General features: G+C 36.8%; 1 protein-coding gene across 4 annotated transcripts in view; it reads left to right on the forward strand.

Moving 5' to 3' along the window:
- The window catches only part of LOC122801062 (P2Y purinoceptor 14-like), a 123,680-nt gene that overhangs the window by 53,318 nt on the left and 47,889 nt on the right, over window positions 1–22,473 (forward strand). For 2 of the 4 annotated variants that reach the window (XM_044070551.1, XM_044070554.1), the window contains exon 2: window positions 6,950–7,079. The exons of the other annotated variants lie outside the window; for them this stretch is intronic. The gene's annotated coding sequence lies outside the window, so the exon portion shown is untranslated. The remainder of the gene's footprint in view (window positions 1–6,949; window positions 7,080–22,473) is intronic. 4 annotated transcript variants of the gene reach the window in all.

Here is a 22,473-nt window from a genome sequence, read left to right on the forward strand (position 1 = left end):
TAATGAAAGGATTTAGTATCTTGATGTAGAAATTTTTATTGACCCTAAGGATAAAAAAAAATTGGTTCTAGGATTTATTGAAAGCCTACTTTTACAAACACATATCTGGAATATACTAGTTGTCATCCAGCTTATCAAAAGAGATCTGTAGTCAAATGACAGCTAGTGGGAGCAGCCAGGATGGTCTCCTATGAAGGTGACTTTTTAACTGAAATTGATTTTATACTTGATATGTTTAGGAAAAGAGGCTATCCTAACACCCTTTTAGATAATGTCTGGAAAGAGGTTACATTTAAAAGGAAAGTGGGTTGTTTAAGCCTATTTTAAACCGATTGAAATAAATAACAGTAGTATTAATGGTGAAACTTCTCATTTTGTAAACAATAACGGGAATGAGAAAAAGAATGAAAAAGGTTGGTTCTCATTTATCACGGCATTTAACAAGGACAGTTTATCTGTTGTTAAAATACTAAACAAAAATTGGAATTTATCTGTCCTTGATCAGTCAGTTAGGGAGACACTGGGTAGTAAGCCTGTTATAGTATTTCAAAAGGATCAGTCCTTCAAGAACATGTTAGAAAACAGTATGGCAAATAATATAGTTTTTAACAACAGTAATAAACCATTAGGCAATTTTAAATGTGGGATGTGCAAACAATGCCCCTATATTATTCCGATGGGGGACAAGTTTAAATTTGGACAATTTCATTTTTAAACGCAAGGGCACTTTAATTGTCAGTCCCAGAATGTGGTGTATTTGGCCAAGTGTTTACAATGCCCTGCCTTTTATATTCGCAAGACTTTTAGGCATTTGCGTGAAAAGATATATGAACATTGTCCAACATCAAAAAAGGAAAACTGACTAATGGCTTTGGTAAATGTGGGAGAGTTTACAGATGGTTTTGAGTTTTCTGTTAAACAACAGGTAGTTCCTGATGCACAAGGAAGGATTTTACTTGAGCATTTAGAATTATGCAAATTAAAGTGGCAATTACGTCTGAATGCCTTTGTGCACCCAGGGCTGAATGACTATTTCAGTATTAATTGTATGCTTAAGCTTAGGCATCTAGAGGGTTAATTTTAATTGCCTTTTTAACTATTAGCTTGATTGTTTTAATTATTGGTGACTTATGCTATTGAACTTGTGGTATTTTAATGTAGAGTTTTTGAATGGTTGTTAGTTCTGAAGAAGTCCCTGAGCACAATTGTTGGGACATACTCTGTATACATCATTACTGGTTTGTTACCATCTTATACTAAGATACAGTATGGGTCTTCTGCACACGTATCTAGCAATAGTGAGAAATGCATAACTAATAACTATATAATTATTAAATATTTAGCATCTGCATGTTCTGCCTGTGTCTGTGCAGGTTTTGCTAGTGTATGTTTTTTACCACTCATCCCAAAAATATCCAGTAAGTGAATGAGCAACTGCTAAAGTACTCAAAAGTCTGGGTGCAGTATGCATCTGAGTGAATCTTTTGTGTGTGTGTGTGTGTGTGTGTGTGTGTGTGTGTGTGTGTGTGTGTGTGTGTGTGTGTGTGTAAGCAGACTGTTCTGTACTGGTAGCCCATTTGTGACTGCTCTTTGCCTTCAGCTCATAGCTCTGAATTCTCTGAGACTTTAAAAAGGATAAAGCAAACATAACAAAACTAATGAACGAATGGTCTTGATACCTTGGTAACATTTTTCAGATATCATTTCTTTATTTATTTACATTTTGCTGACTTAGTTAGTCCAACTAAGCCAATGGCCTCTTTTCATGGGTGACATGAGGTGATATTCATACCAACTAGGGGAAATTTGGCCAGGACACCAAGAACTTATACTCTTTTCAATAAATGTTGTGGGATCTTTTATATCCATCTGAGCTACTACCAGCTCTGGCAGATAGAGCCTTGGTATAACATCTTATCTAAAGAATGGATTTCAATATACCTATTAAAAGTATTAGCAAGTGTTCTAATTTTAAATTAGAAATATGCCACAGGGATAAGTTATTAGATGAACCTCTTGTTCCAAGCTACACTATATTAAAAGTTATAGAGAGAATTTCAGGTTTGCAGGGATTCCTTTAGCTAGCAACATTGCACAATGCAGGATACCCACAAAAATTATGATAATGGGATGATTCCATTTCAGATGGCCATGGAAATATATAGTTCTCTCAAAAATCTAATACAAGTGTTTTTACATATTTTATAATTATCCTACTTAACTAAACTTTTAATAATGACCATTATAAAACATAAAAAAATCCCTTATACATATAAGCATTTCTACTTCTGCAGTTACACACTGAATCCTTCCTGAAATTCATTTCTGTGAACATATTATCTTGAAAAGTTCAGAGGATACAATGCCCTCTGAGTGTTCTCTAAAAGTGGATGAGATCGCTGATATCAGGGGGGTACAAGATGTATAAAGGAGTGAATATAGCTACACACAAGACTAACTAAAAGAGTCTAGCAAGCTGCTTGGTAACATGAGTCTGATATTTGTCCTAAGAACCAGAAAATGTTAATAAATTGATGCATTTGACTAATATCAGAGGCTCTATAGTCTAAGACTTGGATGTCTGTGGTATCTTGGAGAAACAGTTGTTAATCACTTAAATGATATTTCACATGGTCCATGTCATGTTCCAATGTAATATATACATTTCAAACAGAAAATCAACTGTTTTAACCTGGATGCTATAAGTGCACCTGCTAAGTATATGTCATTTTATCAAGTAGAGTTGTTTTACTATTTTAATGATTTTTTTTTTATTTCTAGACCACAGTTGATGTCTGATGCTTCCTTTAGTTGTTAGAGCCTATTTAATGTAATGCCCCTAGTATATCTTTTATTAGCATCTCATGAATAAGCCTCTGAGCATGACAGCAAGACTTTACTGAAGAGAAAAACTGAATTTTTCCTGTTTCGTTGCAAATGAATCCGGTCTGAGTCTGGAGTCTTTCTTTTCTTAATTTAATAGTATTGAGCTGTCTGTATACAGAATCATACACTATGTCACATTTTTATTAAAATTCTACAGGCACACAAACACTTTTTTCAGTACACAGCATAAACATGAAATCAATAAAAACAATACAGGCAGGAAGGGGCACACACAAAAAAATTATACTGTAACAAAATACTTAAATATATAATAAAAAAAGAACTTGTGTAGCTGCAAGTATAACTTATTGAATAATCAAGCTTCAAGAAAGACCATAAAATTCAAGGTAGGTAAATCAGATGTTTCACTGCTGCAAGAGTCAATCATAAAGAAAGACATCACACTTTCTCCAGCCTAATGCATAATTAGATAGTAAAGCACTAATTTGTCAGATGATTTCTATTAACTAGTACATGAATAATTAAAATATAAGTTTGATGAGAAAACCCCCTTCCGATCAATTCTCATCACTTGGGTGAGGGTGAACTGGTAGTGGCAGTCATTCAAAAAGCAATTAGTAGGAATTTATGTATCGTTTTTGCCCGAACTACCTATACACAGAGGGCCATGCAATATGTTGACAGTGGAGGAGTGTTGCTCTTATGCATCCCTGCCCTCTTTCTAAAGCATGAGTGGTGGTGGTATCGCTGGTCTCTACTAGGGAGATCACAGTGTGACCCCCTGAATGTGTCCAAGCCTCTCCAACCCCAGGAATGCAGGAAATACCCTTTCAGTCCCTGGCTTCTCCAATGTTGAGGCCTCTAATTGACCCCCAATCATCAGAGTTGTATTTATGGTTCCATCCCACTCTGCACCACAGAGCCAGGCTACCAGTTTTGTTTAGTGAAGAATTATAATGGCATGAACCATAAGGGTGTAGTTATATATCAGCCATAGGGTGTGATTATGTATGGGCAATGAGGGTGAGGTTATGTATGCACATGTCACTTCAGTAGAAAAATGGATGACAGCTAATTTTGCTGTACTCATAAGAACCAGTTTCATTAAAGGAAATATGTAGGTCACTGCAGAGAAATTTCTCAACCTCTTTGAAGTGCAGTGACCTCACATATAATCATATCAGTGAAGAGAGTACAAGTTGCAAGTCTTCAAGGGAGATGCTTCTGAATTTCACTGTGAATGTTATATGTTCTCAAAAGAGTAGACTATATAAAGACTCTGTGTGCCCTTAGCACAACAAAACATTTGTGCCACAATTTGTACATTTGTCCTTAAGTTAGGAAACTATTTGTACTAGAAAATGTACAGTATGTTTTCAAAATATTCTCATTTTCTGTGATAACAAGGCAAATGTATAGAAGCGACCAGTGTTTTACCTTAATATGCTTTCCTACCTAAATATACTTTCCTTGTATAACTTTCATCCCAAGACCAGTATTTAGGTAATTTGAAGTGCCTCTCACTTGTTGAACATTCAGACCAATGTGGAGAAATGGTTATGTAGAAGAACTAGAACTGCAGACATAAACTTTTTAACAAGATAAAACATTTATATTGTAAAACAAAACTTCTGATTCTGGTACCTAGCTAGACCTTATGGCATTTTATTTTAAATTTGGAAGATAATTAGTTTGAAGTACTTTTCACAGATATTAAACTCTTTCTTAGTTTTCTTCTAATAAACATCAAGTAGCAAGTTGCATTCTATAAGGTGTTGTTTATCTGTCATTAGTTATTGCAAGTCTTATTTCTGTACAATTTAGAGGTAATGCATAATGACATAAATTTTAGTTCAAACTACCATTCTTATAATAGAGTATTCAAAATACAGTAGGCAGAACCTGTCCTGCATCTTAAACGACAATACCAAGTGCATGGATGGGCACATAGATAAGCAGCAAGGATAAAGGGGCATGCTCCAAAAATAAATCTGAAGAGCACAAAACTGATCAAACTGTTATTTGAAAAAAATGAAAGCCTGCAATACATGGGGCAAAGGAATAAAGCAAGAACAAGGGATGCAGGGGTATATATTAAATCAGCGAATGCTTAAAAAGCAAACGCTGGTTTTATCGACCCAATGTAAATGAAAGCTTACAATCACACTCGAACAGCGATTTTTTTTCCCATAAATAAATAAATAAAAATAAAAACTTCAAAACATTACATAAAGTGGAGGACTTTGCTGTGCCCACCCCATGCTCCCCTACTTAAATATACCAACTCTGAGATCACACTACAGTGATGAAAATGGCAAAGTAACAGAGGCGGCCAAGTGATTTCTTTCCCAGGGAAAAAAATCACTTATATGCCATTTCGCTATTTTGCTGTTTCATGCTTTCAAGTTCTATCAAGATGCATTTGAAGGATTGTGTCTTTGATTATATAATAAGAACCCGGATGCAGTTACTCATTTCTTAATGAATGGATATTTCAGTTCCTTACAGTCTGGTGGCAGAGATATGTTCAAAAGGAGGAACACAGTGAATTACACAGAAAACAAATTTAGGAAACAATCCAAGACTAATAATTCTTATTCCAGCTCTCAATAAACAAAATGCTGTTGAGCCATGCATGACCATGGTCTAATTATGTAGAGAGCATGCAACTTTTATTACTCCAGATAGTTTTCATCAGAGCTTGTGACAAAGCTGAAAGGACTTGAAACCTGGTTGGCTACATTGCCAGAGTATAAGGCATGTGCCTGTATACCAGAGCAATTATCTGTTTAGGGTGCAGAGCAAACAAGGAATCAAACCACCAAGCTTGAATGACTACCATAACCTGATGGCCCATTCATGAAACACACCAATCATAAAACGTGATTTTTTTTATGCCAGTTCTCTGTGTGGGTGTGTCTACTGTTTATAATGCCATTTTACAAATCATTTCTACCTCTCTGCCTCTACACCTTGATGTTTGTATTAATATTGTCTCTACACCTTGATGTTTATATTAATACCGTCTCTACACCTCGATGTTTGTATTAATACTGTCTCTACACCTTGATGTTTGCATTAATACATATTCTATTATCTGGTAGGGTGACCTCCAGTAGGCAAATCTTCAGAAGCTGGTCTGCAATACTTTAATTTTGCCACACTTATAAATAGCAATTAGGTTAATGAGGAAATGCAACTGGGTGTGCTTGAGTAGCATTATGTCACACCCTTCAATGTGTGGATAATACCAAAGTAAAACTCTAGCTTCCTACTCATGATGTCTGACAGTTGGCACAGAGGGTAAAGGCTGTGTGCTGTAATTCCTGTGTTACAGTGTTTCATTCCCTCAGCCTGATTTTATCTACAGTGTGACAATGAACAATTCACTTAACCAAACATTGCTCTTGTTGAGTAGGCATACCTGGTTAATAAATTTTTAAGATTGTGAAGAGATAAAGCAACTTAAAAACACTTTCAAGAATATGGAAATAAAGTATTTTGTTCCTGAAAGAAAAAGGGTGCCACAAAATCATCGGTCAATATAGAAGATATAAGCACATGAGGGTCAAAGCCTAATGGATATAGTCTTTAATTTGTACTTTTCATCTGCTACTAAGGAATCAACTGTATTTTCATGAGTCAAGTGAGATTAGCACTCTATGCAAAATGTAGGTTTGTTTTTTTTTTCATGCAGAATATGTCTGCTAACCGCTAGCATTTACATAAGGCCACATTTAGGTGTTATCCAAAGATGTTACTCATTTCTTGAAATCCACTGAGGTCTCCCCATGCAGGTTAAAATCATACTGATTACAAACCATTACCTTGTATAGATTTGGGGGGGGGGGGGGTAGCATAATGGTTAAAATGTTTATGTTAGAAACACATATAACGGAGTTTGATTTTTACCTTTGGTCATATCTGGATTTTGGTTAGGTTTATATTACTCTGCTGAGTGATTGCCTAATATTTAGTTATATTTTGATTATGTTTAGCAAATTTCCAGCTGAAACATAAGCTACAAACTGGAATTGCATGCTACAGAAAATGTTAAGTTTTCTGCTCTCATTCAAGCAGCTTTTATTCCGCATGTGAACAGGAAAGCAGCAGATCAGATAATCTTTTTGCTGATGCAGGCTAGTACTAGCATTCAGTGGTACGGGAAAATCGGGTGTTACTGTGAAGACTGAGCCCATCTGAAGGACTGCTGTGCTTAAAATGACATGCAGGTATTATGCCTTTTTAACAGTTTAATATTTCATTAGATGGGTTAGCCCATCAGCCAGCATGTGATAGCGTTGTTCATCTGCCTTACCTTGTTTTCCATGAAATGGCATGTTATCACTTTCATATATTTGTTTATTTTCTTCATGTTTCAAATTATATTTTTGATTGATAGGTGCTCTAGTATTGTATTCATGTACTACAATTTGATCATTTTTCACAGTTAGGGAACTTAGTGAAAAAAGTGCAGATATGTTTAAATTGCTAGCATATTTAATTATTTTGTATAGATGTTAACATATAACAGGATGTGTCCGTTCACTAAATGACTGGTCCCAATATGTTCATTACATTCTAAAAAATTATCATATTTTTGGTGCAAAACCTGTGCACTTTATTTGTGTATATTCCTAACTATGGAGTTGGTTTGAGATAACATTATTTTTAAAAATAATGCATGTCAAAATCTAATCGACTGATAGAACACTTGATGAAACAAACTCCCGGAAATACAGCTAGCAGAATAGTAGGAATTCACAGTTGTACAAGACTATGTTTTACACTAAATGAGGGAGTTCTTCTTTCACCAGTATTGATTTGTAACAGAGTTGGTGTTAAACTACAGTGCTGTGGTGGAGGCAAGTAGGTCTGACCCTGTAAAAAATATGTCTTTGTATGAGTTTTCCCACAAGTGCAGCAAGAACAATTTTAGGCAGTTTGTGTTAGGTACTTGTTATAGTGAGTGAATGTCCCTTTGGAACTTGTAGTGGGTACAGGTTTTTTACATTTTTGTTTGTTGTGTATTTTTTGCCATAAAAAAATTGCTCATTTAAGTACTGAGGTTATGCTTTTGTGTGTGGTTTACTAAACTCAAACAACATTTTCTACAAAAATGCATATTTCAGTGTTTCCTTGTGTTGTTTGCTGCCATTTATCTGATCAAATCTCCCAGCAATATTTGTAATTTATTTTAAAACTATATTTATGTTGTAGACTGATATAATGGAAGAGCCACAATGATGATCCCATAAGAGGTGTGTTTAAAACAAAGATAAACAATGAACTTACTACAAAATTGAAGTGCTGATAACTTCAAAATCTCAGACCAAGTGAAGGAGTACCTGGTGGTGAATGGCATAGCCTGATCACTTATACGGTATTCAACTATTCATGTCCTTCCCAGTCTGACTGGATGCCAGTTCATTCCACATCATGCCACTCATCCCTTAATGGCCGTGAATGGGTTCTGGGTGTACACAGACTGTGCTATTTGAAACAGACTACTTTGTTCTCACAGAAATTCTAATCCCTTTGGCTTTTGGTTATTAGCTGACAAGCTTGCCCATGTCTCATCCTAGTACCCAAATGTGCCACTGTACTTTGTACAACAGCATGAGAGACACAAAAATGGAACTTACCAAGATGGGGCTGCATGTTTTGTATAGACGAAGTTAAGGAACAACTGCATAAGAAAACAAAGTCACGCGTTTAGACATTGACTGGGCTATGCACTCAAACTATTTCAGAAGAGATGAGTTAAACATGGTATTAGATGTATTACTGATATCCCAGGTATTTCCCACTGCCAAGAATCACCTGAATATAAGATACCTTACACAAGCAAAAAAAAAAAAAAAAAAGCATTGCTGCAACAAATATTTTATATTTCATTAGTTTTGCATGATACAGTTATTCGCCAATATATATTGGGGAAATCAAGGTGCACCTTTACTGAAAAAACATCCTAGAAATCAGTTTATACATGGCACAAAGTAACACTGGGAAGGAAACAAATGTCTGGCCTACTGCATTTCACAGGGAATAGCTCCGGTTTGAATAAAACTAACAGGGCACAATGGACAGCGTGCTGGCCAGACAATAACATGTCCATAAGTTATAACAAAATGCTGTTGTTTAAGTGTTATATTTAACCTATAAAACAGACGTGACCTAATACATGACTTTAAAATACTGACTAGTACAACACTCATTCCCATTCAGGTAAAAACAACAGGAACAAATGTTCAGCCTAACATATACACATTACACAGCACTTACATTCCAACTTAACACAGCTGGCATTATCTCTGCCTTTTCAGTCTGTAGATAACACTGCATAATTTGTTTGATATTATTATCAAATTCTACATAGTAAATCTGCTAATCCATGCTACATATTATGTATGTGAGTTGTTAACTTTGTTGCAGAAACCATTATATATTGTAATTCGGAAAACAGTGTACGCCAGTAAATAATGTTCTTAATACAACTGAGTAGATCCACTTTCAAAGTGCAAATGACAAGAAAAAAAAATATTCGATTATCAAAGCTGAAAGACATGTATAAGAATTTATTCTGTTGTCATATGATGTTTTGGTGGACATGTTTAGCACAACTATGAAAATCTGGGGTATTTTACAATGGAATAATGAGAAATCACAATCTGCTTATAGTGAAGAAACAGGATTCTTCTAGTACTTACCAGAGTAGAGATGCTTTAGGAACCTGTGCATCACAGCTATGCAGTGATGATGCTTGGAATGTTCAGAAATGTTTTTGCAACCTTATTAAAATATTCTGAAATTTTTAACATAAATAACCCCTTACAGAATAGTGTGCAGCCTTAATCAGTACTATTTCAGTTAGTTAAGACGCAAACCAAAATCCAAATCTTACATCACAGCTGCAAAGTATGCATATGTAATATAGGCAGTTTTGGTGCTTTTAAGCTATGCTATAGACAACGTTTATGAAAGTAATCACTGGCACTAATGGCTAATTTTCCTAAGCTGAAGAAAACTGATTTACAAGTGGAAAATTAATGTAAATTGTGTGTGTGTGTGTGTGTGTGTGTGTGTGTGTGTGTGTGTGTGTGTGTGTGTATGTGCGTGTGTGTGTGTGTGTGTGTGTGTGTGTGTGTGTGTGTGTGTGTGTGTGGTGGAGGAGGACAATAAAGCATTGCAGATGATAGATGTGCATTTGAGTGATATTTTTGTCAGTGTTAGGGTGCGGGACGTTCTCTGCTCTCCATAGTTGGATAAAATATTCAACAGCATGCAAATAAGATACAGAGGTGGGCAGTTTCCTTCACTTCCCGTTAATAATGGCATTCATCTATGTGTGTGTGTGTGTGTGTGTGTGTGTGTGTGTGTGTGTGTGTGTGTGTGTGTGTGTGTTTGAGTGACTGCCTGTGGTGACAACTGCAGTACTCAAACTGAAACTGCAGTGAAGAAGTGCTGTTTTCTACCATGATACAGAGATCAGAATATTTGATCTATTAAGAAGAGGAGGCTGAGGGAACATTGTCTTGTACTGGGCAAAGTTGGGAAAGACTGTGCTCCCCAGATTATTTTTTTCCTTACATTCTCACAGTTTTTTGTTTTTTTTTTTCAGAAAAAAAAAACATTTCAGCAAGCAAGCTTTATGGAAATGAGTTCTGGTTAACCTCACTTTGTTAAAATTATGTATAACCCAAGATGAAAATCAGTCAGTTCACCAAAGCAAAAGTCATTGACTTTTACTTCTTCAAACTCTGAAAATTGGAGAATGTTTATTCATCATCATCTTCTTTCAGCTGTTCCCGTTAGGGGTCACCACAGTGGATCACATGTTTCCATTTATTCCTATCCTCTGCATCTTGCTCTGTCACAACAACCACCTGCATGTCCTCTCTCACCACATCCATAAACCTTATCTTAGGCCTTCCTCTTTTCCTGTTACCTGGTAGCTTCATCCTTACCATCTTTTTCCCAATATATTCCACATCCCTTCTCAGCACATGTCCAAACCAACATAATCTTGCCTCTCTGGCTTTGTCTCCAAGCCTTCCAACCTGGGCTGACCCTCTAATATACTTATTCCCAATCCTGTCTACCCTCATCACACCCAGTGCAAATCTTAACATCTTTAACTCTGCCACATCCAGCTCAACCTCCTGCCTTTTTGTCAATGCCACTGTCTCCAACCCATATAACATAGCTGGTCTCACTACCCTCTTGTAGACCTTCCCTTTCACTCTTACAGGTACTTTTTCTATCACAAATCACTCCTGACACTCTTCTCCACCCACTCCATCCTGCCTGTACTCTCTTCTTCACCTCTCTTCCACACTCACCGTTACTTTGAACTACTGACCCCAAGTATTTAAACTCATCCACCTTCACCACATCTACTCCTTGCATCCTCACCATTCCTCTATCCTCCCTCTCATTCACACACATATATTCTGTCTTAGTCCTGCTGACCTTCATTCCTTTTCTCTCTAGAGCATCTCTCCATCTCTCCAGGGTCTCCTCCACCTGTTCCCTACTCTCACTACAGATCACAATGTCATCTGCAAACATCATAGTCCATGGGGACTCCTGTCTGATCTCGTCAGTCAATCTGTCCATCACCATTGCAAATAAGAAAGGGCTCAGAGCTGATCCTTGATGTAACCCCACCTCCACCTTAAACGCATCCATAACTCCCACCGCAGACCTCACCGCTGTCACACTACCCTCGTACATATCCTGTACCACTCTTACATACTTCTCTGTCACTCCTGACTTCCTCATACAATACCACAACTCCTCTCTAGACACCCTGTCATATGCTTTCTCCAAGTCTACAAAAACACAATGCGACTCCTTCTGACATTCTCTGTACTTCTCCATCAACACTCTCAAGGCAAACATCGCATCTGTAGTGCTCTTTCCCGGCAAGAAACCATACTGCTGTTCACTAATCATCACATCCCTTCTTAACCTAGCTTTCACTACTCTTTCCCATAACTTCATGCTGTGACTGATCAGTTTAATCCCTCTGTAGTTACTACAGCTCTGCACATCACCCTTATTCTTACAAATCGGTACCAAAATGCTTTTTCCCCATTCCTCAGGCATCCTCTCACTTTCCAAGATTTCATTAAACAATCTGGTTAAAAACTCCACTGCCATTTCACCTTAACACCTCCATGCTTCCACAGGTATGTCATCTGGGCCAACAGCCTTTCCATTCTTCATTCTCTTCATAGCTATCCTTACTTCCTCCTTGTTAATCCATTGCACTTCATGATTCACTATCCCCACATCATCCAACCTTCTCTCCCTCTCATTCTCTTCATTCATCAACCCCTCAAAGTACTCTTTCCATCTCCTCAACACACTCTCCGCGCTTGTGAGTATGTTTCCCTCATTATCCTTTATCACCTTTCCCTGCTGCACATCTTTACTAGCTCGGTCCCTCTGTCTAGCCAATTGGTACAGGTCCTTTTAGCCCTTCTTAGTGTCCATCCTTTCATACAACTCTTCATATGCCCTAACCTTAGCCTTTGCCACCTCTCTCTTTGCCATGCACCGCATCTCCTTATACTCCTGTCTACTTTCTTCATCTCTCTGACAATCCCACTTCTTTGCCAACCTCTTTATCTGTATACTCTTCTGTACTTCCTCATTCCACCACCATGTCTCCTTGTCATCCTTCCTCTGTCCCGATGTGATACCAAGCACCTTTCTAGCAGTCTCCCTTACTAGCTCTGCTGTAGTTACCCAGCTATTTGGTAACTCTTCACTGCCACCCAGTGCCTGTCTTAACTCATCCCTGAACTCCACCTCACAATTAACCTTTTTCAATTTCTACCATTTGATCCTTGGTGCTCCCCTCACACTCCTCCTCCTCTTCTTGATCACCAACGTCATCCTACAAACCACTATCCTATGCTGCCTAACTACACTTTCTCCGGCCACCACTTTACAGTCTTCAATCTCCTTCAAACTGGCCCTCCTACTTTTGTTAACCTGAGAAACAACTTTTTCTAGTTTGAACATGATAGAAAACGTGTGTGTATGTGTGTGTGTGTGTGTGTGTGTGTGTGTGTGTGTGTGTGTGTGTGTGTGTGTGTGTGCGCATGTATGCATGTGTGCACATGGGCTTGTAGCTGTATGGGTATCCTTCGGCAGCTGTTGGAGGCTATGACTAAATAAACTTGTAGGAAATGACTCTTCCAGTTGTCTGACATCAATGCAGCAGGAGAAATTTCATTTTTCTTTAAGGTGCAGTGACCTCACATTAAATCATATTAAATAGAGAGCAGAGAGGAATTGCTCAGCACATCCATCTCTAATGGGGGCACATTTTTCACAGAAAATACATTAGTCTCCTTTCATGTCAAAAGAAATTTTCTTTGTCAAAGAATGCTCTTGGCAGGTAGTTTCACTAAAGTGAAGGTCTATGAATACTGATTTAAATAAAAAATATCAGCATTCACAGATAACACTTTCTAAGCATTTGCTTTAAACTATTCAGAACAGGTTTCCACAACAATATTTAAAACTTTACATTATAAAATCTTATCCCTGAATTTTTACCATGTATGCTTTATGATGTGTAAATAATAGCTCCAGTCCCTCAAATGTGATGGCTTCATACAAATCTACCAAGGTTAATGATGTAGAAACAAAACCATTACACAATATACAGGGTATCAAACTTTCCACAGAAGTAAGTTTTCTATAAAACATGAGTGAGAGATGACTAGGGGGAGGACTAAATACTTACTGCTTGTCTCTGTTTCTGTCATCCATAACAGGAACATAGCATCATGCTGGGAGATGGCATAATAGTTAAGGTGTTAACTTCACAAACAAGAGGTACAAAGATTGATTCTCAATAAGGGAAATTGGCTAGGCATAAAATTGACCACAAGGGCAGATAGCCTAACCTATGAACTATACTGACACCACTGCATGCAGTGCATGGACTGAACAGGTTAAAGGCATACCAGGATGCTGTTAGCCTTTCTCTCTGCCTAGCTGTAAATACGGAGAAGTGGTACAGAATTATGGCACATAGTGAAATGGTGAAGTATATGATAGGACTAAAACAAAAGATGAATATACAGATATAGTGCTGCATTCTGAATTGGGCGAAGGAAAGGGAGTCATAGCATTCAATATTAGGTAGGGTAAAAACTGTGAAGTACTTCAGAACAAACTGGCAACACAGGAAACAGGAAGCCTCAAAGACTATCAGATAAGAGCATTTTATTTTCAGTTTATTGTGAAAAATAAGTGCAACATATCTGAAGCAGGCTAGGAAGAATCAAAAGTGGAAGAGCTGCAGGATGGATGCAAAGTGTCAGGCCCATGATGAAGAAGAAATGGATACTGAACAGGAAAAATGAAGGCTATGGCAGGTCTTGGGGAAAAAAATGCAGATAAGGCTGATGGGAGATTCTGACCTCACTGAAACAAAATGGGGTACGTGTGTATTTTTTTTCTAATGTGTATATTGTAGTACTGAGCTCAGTTGTGAAAAATAGGCAGGCTTCAACTTCAATGCTCTACAGACAATGACCTCCTGTAACTCAGGTACATCTCGATTTCTTAGGACCAGATGTCTTATTCTAGATTTCATACTAATGTGAATGAATTATAACTGATATAATGTCAATCTTACAAATCAAGGGCTCTTCTGTGTATCCCAAATTGCATATTTTGCAGGTTCTTAGTAGCCCCTCCCCTTTATGATTATTGGAACTAGCAATTTAGAGTTATTGGTGAAGATAGTGTATGGATCCAACTCTTATAATGCCCTGACACTTAAAGAATAGGTATTATCCATTCCCTGCTTTACTTTTTCAGAAGAAGATCACCTGACTCATATACCTTATTCCATCTATTTGACTTAACAGTCATATTAAAATACTAGTATGTTACCAGGATTAGTGTAATATTCGTTACCACTAGATCTTAAGTACAGATCTCACCTGCCTGCATGGAGTCTAAAATTTTGCAGTAATAAATCTGAATGCATTTCTATATTTGATCATATGCTACCCATTTATTCTGGGACCTGGGCTGCCTTCAATTGGTATCTCAATTTGTTTCTAAGTTCCTTTTTTTAACATATTGTGCCTTAGAGAGTACAACCCCATCTATTTAAAGGAACTTTGGTGTTTTGCTTCTGTATGACTACTCTGGTCATCAGGTGAGGAGCTGCTATCTATCCTAGATCCATGGTGGAAATACTACACAAATGTTTCTTTTCCTCTCTCTCTCTCTCTCTCTCTCTCTCTCTCTTGACATGCTTTTGATGAACAAACTCCCTTCCCTGATTTAGGAATATGATTAAGAGGAGGTCTTCAAGTATCTTGTTAGAGAATGTTACTGTTTATTTTCATAATAATAGTTACATTTTGCAGCTTTCATTCCAGTGATTTCATGCAATATTCTTTTATTATTATGTTTATTTTGTATTCCTTTCTATTCAGTTTTAAAAAAATGAGTTTCAGAGTCAAACACCAACAAAAAAAAAAATGAAATTAAATATATGAGGACAGTTGAGTGAGAGTTGTATACAAGCAGAAGAAATGATTTGAAGATTTAAGAAAACATGTGGCAAAAGGTCATTAAAACATATGTACATAGATACTAAAACATTTGATGAGTGTATTGAACTCTGAACCTCCCTCTCAGTAACAAAAAGGTTCCAGAGAACCGTAATGAGGTTCAGTGGCATAACACCATAAGGAAGAGCAATAACTAATAGGTAACTATAGGCTCGCATGTAGTAGGCAATGTATGATAGAAATTCAAAAGGAAAGGCTCCCCCACCTACCACCCTGAAGAAACAACCTGCAAACTAAGAGCTAAAATGGATTTTCAAAAAAAGGTCATTCCACTCAGACTTGGTCTAGTTTTATCACTGGATTATGCTAGAAACCTATAAAGAAAACTCAGTGGACATGATGTAGCTTGAAACAAAGATACAAAATTCAAAACCGGCTTCAGGTACACTAAGGTTCCCAAAAATACAGCAACACAAATAAAATAAGGCACCAAAGTTACACACTGGAGGCTATCCACAGTAACTTTATTACAAGAGAGAACAATAGGTATTGTTCTCTCTTGTAATAAAGTTACTGGGGATAGCCACCAGTGTGTAACTTTGGTGCCTTATTTTATTTTGATGATGTAGCTTGACTTTGGCAAACCACACTCAATCCCACATAGACATAAAATTGGATTGAACGAACTTGAATCAAATAAACATTGATTGATTGATGGTTAGAACTATTGCCAGCTGGGAGAAAAAGTGTAATAGTGAAATAGTGAGGAGAACCTACTCAAAAGAAAGGGATGTGACAACTGCAGGTGTGCAGGTGTTATTTTAGCAAAGCTGAAATACCTATAACATGAAATAGGATATCACTGTTAAGGGAAAAAAAAAACAGAAAAATGAAAAGTGCTATTTTAGGTTTTGGTTTTAGTCTAAGTTCCCTGGAGATTCATCTGCTTGGCAGTTGGTGCCGAAGGTTAAGGCTGTGACCTGTAGTTCCTCTGGTATAGAGTTTGATTCTCTCAGTGCTCATTTGCCTACTGTGTGACTTTAAGTCACTTAATCAGAGGTCGCTACTAGCTTGTTCTTGACTGTATGTCCAATGTGCCTGCCATGTTACAAAATTAGCGTGACTAAATGATGTAAACTAGTAAGTAACATGATTAAATGAGATGAACCAGTAATTAGTATGATTAAATGATGTAACTAGTAATTAGTATGATTAAATGATGTAAACTAGTAATTAGCATGACTAAATGATGTAAACTAGTAAGTAACATGATTAAATGAGATAAACCAGTAATTAGTATGATTAAATGATGTAACTAGTAATTAGTATGATTAAATGATGTAAACTAGTTAAGACTTCAAGTAAAAGAAACCTTCAACTTTTGGCAGAGCTGAAGCCTTCCACAGCCCTCCTACTTACACTAACTCTATGGCCACATATGATGCATCAATGCTGCCATAAAAACAGAAACCATACAGCCAATTTAAATAAGTTATCTGATTGTACCTATAAGGGAACATATTCCAGGTACAAAGAAGTTATATTATCCATTAGAGATCCCCACTGAGTTCACAGCTACAGCATTCCTTTCAGTCCTAACACTTTCATGCAGTCAAGAAAGCACAAAGAACGTCAACAAGGGCTATGAAAGGCAACAGAGGACATATGGCATTAAGACAGTTTGGGAGAGAAAGGTAAGGGAAGTCAGTGGATGATTCAAAAGGCAACTTGACTGAAGTGTGATGGACTACAACTTAAAAATAAATGAAAATGTGGAAAACAGGTAGAATATTTACCACAGTGAAGGTTCAAATACACATTTTAGATGAGGACATAAATGTAAAGACTCACCCCTGGGAGTGGTACCCACTTAAACCACATGGACATTCCAGTGAGCAATCAGTGGGTTGTACATCATAAGAATCTACCACAAAACCAATAAAATAAAATAAAAAACAACTGAGGCATGTCCAAATAGCTGTCAAATAATTTTTACCAGGGAACAATTATATCATTCAGACAGCCTCATTTTTATACACAAACCAACACAATTATTCAATGATTCAACAAAATGATTCAGTTAATCAACAAAATGATTCAGTTAAACACATTTGAATTCAATTAAAAAAAAAACATACCCCCTTTAAACTATCAGAGCACCAGATGTGCCATAATACTCAAAGTGTCAAAGCATTCCCATATCAAATGCATCATAAGTATGTCCAGAAGAGGGGTATCTAAAGGGATCTAGCTCTGCAAGCATGGCATTTTAGAGAGAAAGTCTTTTACTTCCAATTAAAAATATTAAATGAAGAAATTAAAAGAAAAGTGTCCATCACAGGTGTTTGTTTAGCTTTGAAAAGATCAAGGCATAGTTAAATGGGAGGAGAGGAAGAAGGTAATGAGTTGAATGGGTTTAGAAATGTCGAGAAGTCGTCAATTAAACTGGTGATGAGGAAGACCAGCACTGCTCATTTAAGGAAAAAAAGTTATTCAAAACAATGCAGGTGTAGTGAGGCAACTGGATGGGAAACAGGAAATATACCCCTAGGATTCTACCCATATCCCTGCTGGACAGGGGCATCAGGTGCTGACTTGTCTAAACATGGGCTAAACTCTTGAATAGGCTTATAAGGGCCTCAGGGCCTATAGCCCTAGTAATCTCTTATGATCCTATGTAATATTACTACAGCAAACAAAATTGAAGAAGGATTTACATATATCAAAGGATACCTATAGGTCAGGGATTTTTAAGCTAAAGATTTGGAAACCAAACATTTACCAGTTGGAAGAAAGGAAGGAAGATGGTGAAACTGTTATGCGGGAAGGATTAGGATTCTGGGAAAATACAGAGAAATACAATGGATAGACAGACACATTATATGGTTAGGTACAGTAGGGTGACAAGGAAAATGATTAGAATTGTTTTCTGGTTGAAGAGAACTGACGACAAGTGCTTTTCTCCACTTATTTTTTTTTTTTTAAGTGTAATACGAAGGGAGAGGAAGTGAACTGTATAAGAAAAGATAACTTTAAGTTTTTCATAAACTGATGAAAGATGCAATATTTGAACAAACTAAAGCCAATGGAGAGATGAAGAATCCTTAAAAAGGAAGTGAGGGTAGAAGGCTGGGGAGACCTCTGAAGGCAAAGCCACCAGTAATGGAATGAACATCCATTTAGAAGAGATGGGACAGTATGAAAAAGAAGACTGAACAGCTTTTTAGGTAACAGAATTATGTGGGAAAGGTGATCAAGGCAGAGATAAAAGACAAAAACATTTCAGACCACATAGAGATTCAGGCAGACAGCTAGCAGGGATCAGGTAAGGGTTATCACAGGGTAACCGTAACTTGTAAACACAGGGAAGAAAAATAAAAAGTAAATTTGAGGTAAGTAGTGCCATAGATTTATAACAATATACCTAATGCAGTCAGGGGAGGGACATTATTTTTCCCCTAACCTACCAGCCCACAGCTAACTCTCCTCTTTCATGGGATCTGCTGGACTTGCCTTAGCCCCCCCCCCTCCCCGATCATGCCTTCAAATGTTCAGGGTCAGTGTGAGGTTAAGGAGAATGGTGCAGTGTCATACTGTTGCCAGGGAGTGTATACATATTTATATGAAGCCTGATTATGAAAAGAAGTGTGCTGCTGTCCTGGAGAATTTCACATTTTATCATTGCATGAATGCAGTGATCATTAATGTACCTGAACAGTGCTAGCTATCCTTAGTGTGACTAGATCTCATCATGCCTTGTAGTATAAGAACTCCTGCATCTGCATGGATCAAAGATTACATCCTGTAAATGTAAAGAATCACAGCCACCTTATCCTAAATCTTCAGGAATCTTTATGTACAGCAACGTCATTTACAGCAAACATAGGTAATCTTCATTCATTCACCCCATAGTAGCTGCAAAGAAGAAGAGGAGGTGAAGGTATTCACTGCAGCTGAAGTGATGTACTCTGCTGGGGTACTTGTAGGAGAGAAGCAAACTGTAAGCAGGAGGAAAAGAAACGTGCGGGTTGTACTAAGTGTAGTCATGATTTCAGTGTACCATAAAACAAGGTGTATTTAAATTCCTTGTTCAGCTGGGAGGGCAGTCTCATGTTATCTTCAGTCTCACAGTGTGAACTTCTGTATGGAACTAGGAATGACGTCAGTCCTTAACAGATCATTCTCCCACTTGTAGACTTGTCTGGTTACCCAAACAATATCTGCTGTCTGATCTAATCACACAGAGTTGGCCCCTGTGAATTCTGAGAAACTTAGTAGTCAGAAGAACGGAGTGATGTTAATTCTTGCAATAGGCATTTTTGCTTGACTGCTATTTTCAAACATTTCATAGAGTTCTTAAATTGGAAACTTTAAATCTTGTAATTTTGTAAACTATCTGAATAAAACATGTTTTGCTGGTTCTGAAGTCATCTGTTTCCTGTTTCACAGCTGTTCTGTAAGTACTGCTGCTTTTACTGTTCTCCAGAAGATGTTCTATTGATCATGCTTGCGCTGCTAAAATAGGATTTCTATGTCATGCATGCATGTGTGAATGTAAGTAGAGAGCATTCTAGGGGCTGCTGTTTATATTGTTGCTTATTTTTGTATGTGCTTAGTCTGTTTATGGTACCTGAAACCAAAATTTGCTAGTGGAAGTACTGTTATTATGGTTTACTATCATATCAGCATAATGAACAACGCCGAATCGCAGCAAAGACGAACCTAAACCACGAACTTTAAAATACCAAATGCAAAAAAAAACCTCGGCGAATAGTGATTACAAATGTTGAATTCTACATTTTCGAACAGTCACCACACTTCTGGCAATAGTAATACCACCTGTTGCACAGTAAAGAATGTTTTTGCAGGGGGGGTGAGCCGCCTTGTACTCCCATGGTGCGGGCTGGAATATGTTTTGCAGAAACCAAAAGAAAATTTTCAGAGACAGATTAAATGAATATTGTACAAACATGAAGAATAAACATTTTTAAAAGACCCTTAGCAAAGCACTTTAGTAAATACCACAATTATTCTTAATATAATCGCTCACTTCCTCTCTTTGTCTGCCACAAGAACATCACTGTTTCACTTCTTTAATGTAAGCAGTCTTCGTAATAAAAAGGAATCAGCTCTACGTTCCTGTATCCTTATTTATAGCACATGTTCTATTAGCCAATGCCCTCCTCAGCTGCATTTCCTTCATTTTTCTTCCATGTTCTGGACTTGCAGACCAATGTAATCATGTGATCATCCCTTTAGCACACTGTCCTCATTGTATTAACATGAGATGAAACATTATCATATAAATCTCAACTGTTTACAGTCTGTATGCAGACGAATTGAAAACGGATAAATGGATTACGTGTGTTACACACAGGGCATACCTGTAAAAGAACTTGACTAAACTGACCATTTGGACACAGGAGAATAATATGCTGATAAATACATCAAAAAGTAAGAATAAGAGATTTGGGAGACAGAGAATGAAATGGAAATATTTAACACAGCGCACAGTGGTTGAAATTGTAGATTAATTTAAGGACCTGGGTGTATGGGTAGATCCAGCTTTGAGTTGATATAATCAATCAATAAATTGGTTAATGATAATTATAGAACTATAGGTTGTACAAAAAGATTTATAAAGTCTAGAAAATCAGAAATGATGAAATCAGTGTTTGTTAGTTGTATTAAAACTGAACCTGAGTATTGATAACAATATGGAAACCTTATAAGAAAACATGGATGAGTATATTGGAAAGAGTACAGCAGAAATATACCAAATGCATCCATGGATTTGAAAATTTAAGTTATTATGAAAAGCGAAAATATATGAACTTCTACAATGTCTCATATACGTATTTAAGAGGAGACTCTATTCAAGTAAATAGGGCATTTTGAGGCAACTATTTCTGGGAATGTTTGGGATTATCAAAAAGTACTAGAGAATCATCAGATGACCTATGTAGAAGATTCTATAGGAATGAGAAGTGTACTAATTGCTTACCTTAGACAGAGTAGCTGATGCATGGAATTAGCTAACAAATTGCATTAAAGCAAGTACCAGTTTAAATATATTTAAGAACAACTCAGGCACTTATTCTGGGAATAACTGTTTTGCTATATAAGCAGGCTAGAAGGGCATTACTGCCTGCAACTGAAATATTTGTTTGCATGTATGTAAATAACTATGAAGAATAAGAATTTTATTTTTCGGCTGATAGTTAGTCTCTCCAGTCCTAAGCATTTCATTGTAATGTAAGGTTAGTTGTCTGCCTTCAAAAGCCTGTAGCTACTTTTATATGGTTTTAGTTAGTTAGTTAGTTAGTTAGTTAGTTAGTTAGTTAGTTAGTTAGTTAGTTAGTTAGTTTGTGTGTAGTTGTTAACTGGGTAAGAGAACAGGTCTGTCAACCATTCTCAGCCACAACCTGGGGCAATCAGGCAAATACAAAGCAAAGACAAGAAATACATTCTTATGAACAATCAAAGTGACATATAAGAGTTACAAATGTTTTACAAAACATATGCATTAAATATGCAAAGAATAAACATTATGCATTAAATAAAAATACAAGTGACAAATACAGACAGCATAATAGGGTTTATAAATGTAGTGTAAAATACTTACTATAAAGGAAGATTACAGGAGTTACATATTGGAAAATTAAGTCAGAAATATCAAGAGGAGCAAAGTAAGCTTGAAAAGGAAAAGAAAACAAATATATAGTTTTGTATTAGCTTTTGTGTCCCAAGAAAGCTGGCAATGGGAATTACAGAACAGACTGCAGCATTGTAGAAAAGTTAACGTGTGTCTCTAACACATTGCATTTGTTCTCTTTAGTAATATGAGACTAGAGGGAGTACCCGAATGATTTCAGGTTATCAGTTAGTCTGACAGTATCAGGTAGGGAGTTCCAAGAAGCAGAGTTAGTTTTGAAGTAGGATTTTTCACTGGTGGAAACAGTAAAAGTAAATTTTTGTAGCAGTGTAGTGTCAGAGCTATGGGGAGAGAGAGTTGGTAGAGCATTTATTAGCTAAATTAGGATCATAGGAGATTACTAGGCTATCGACC

This window comes from Protopterus annectens, chromosome 4.part1 (assembly GCF_019279795.1).
Source record: "Protopterus annectens isolate FY-2018-M chromosome 4.part1, PAN1.0, whole genome shotgun sequence".
Taxonomy (NCBI): Eukaryota; Metazoa; Chordata; order Ceratodontiformes; family Protopteridae; genus Protopterus; species Protopterus annectens.